This window comes from Etheostoma spectabile, chromosome 5, assembly GCF_008692095.1.
Source record: "Etheostoma spectabile isolate EspeVRDwgs_2016 chromosome 5, UIUC_Espe_1.0, whole genome shotgun sequence".
NCBI classification, from domain to species: domain Eukaryota; kingdom Metazoa; phylum Chordata; class Actinopteri; order Perciformes; family Percidae; genus Etheostoma; species Etheostoma spectabile.
Window position 1 is genome coordinate 22,134,872 of NC_045737.1, and position 1,294 is coordinate 22,136,165.

At 35.7% G+C, this 1,294-nt stretch overlaps 1 protein-coding gene across 3 annotated transcripts in view; it reads left to right on the plus strand.

Moving 5' to 3' along the window:
• The window catches only part of sh2b3 (SH2B adaptor protein 3), a 133,620-nt gene that overhangs the window by 50,884 nt on the left and 81,442 nt on the right, over positions 1 to 1,294 (plus strand). The gene's annotated exons all lie outside the window — the stretch shown is intronic.

Below are 1,294 nucleotides of genomic sequence, written 5' to 3' on the forward strand. Positions count from 1 at the left end.
GTGTGTGTGTGTGTGTGTGTGTGTGTGCGCGTGTGTGTGCATATGATTCACCGGACTTTAAAATACACACTACAATCCACACATTCAATGATTTCCATATTCTTATGTAGTCTTTATTGCGACCCCAAACAAAATGTGATCACTTATAAATGGTGTCTATAAAAGCTCATCAGCCCATTGGTTATCCAGGAAGGTGAGAGGAAGTTGCATACATTTAAATATTTTATTTGTAATTGTGCTAAAATAGCTAGAACCACATTTGCGGTCTGTCTTCAAGTTTATTTTGATAGTAACATTAGTAGCTTTAGCAGTAGGCTGCACATGATATCAAATTCGTAGTATTTGAAATAATTGATCAAGTTATTCATAACGAAATTATATTTGCTTTATTGGTTTTAGTGTTAAGGGAAATAGTACATTTTATGTCAGTCTCTGCATCATATAGTAGATGCAAAAATTTACAGTGACAAGCGACGTGGAGTGGGTTTGGGTTTGTGATGGCAGACAAGCAGGAATAACAGTACAAACTGTCTTCTGATTTTTAAGCAATCAAACAATTGTTTACAGTTCCCCTAATTGAATGTTAAAGTAAGCTATAACATCCTAGCTGCTTAGTTAATGCACAGACTTGACAGCATTATATTCTCATCTAACTCTTGAACTTTTCATTTAAGGTTTTTCATTTAAGGTGCACTATGGATTTCAGTCTTAGCCTGTATTTTGCAGTGCAGCAACAATGTTTTGCCCTTGATGTGGCTGCAGTTTCTCTTCAGATTTCTCAGTATTGAAATGTAGTCAAAGTTGGTTGTGGAAACACAAAATCATGTTTAATTTGTGATTTAGTACTGATTTACTTACAAAGTAAATCCAAAACCCTACATTTGTACGACAACATTTCATTATTTTTATCTTATCATTCACATTTATTTTAGCTGTAGCATATGTATGTAAGGGTAGGTATGTATCACATAATCAATGGCTTACAATTCCTCGGTAACTGTTCTTGGTACAGCAGATGTCTGCTGTAATAGGACTGTGTTTCACAAGGTTGAGTTTCTGCAGTTCTTACAATTGTTTGTCGGGCTTCTTCTGAGAAATCTGCGCACCACTTTTAGCAGCTGGCAGATTCCTCAGCATGTGTTTCATATCTGTGCAAGTCTGTAGACCTGTTTGAGTTCATCAATACAATGAAAACATACAGAAGCCTTTAAAGAGCTGGTTAATGTCAGTTTGCCAAGCTGTGATACAAATGCATGTACATACTTTAAATTAACACACACACACACACACACAC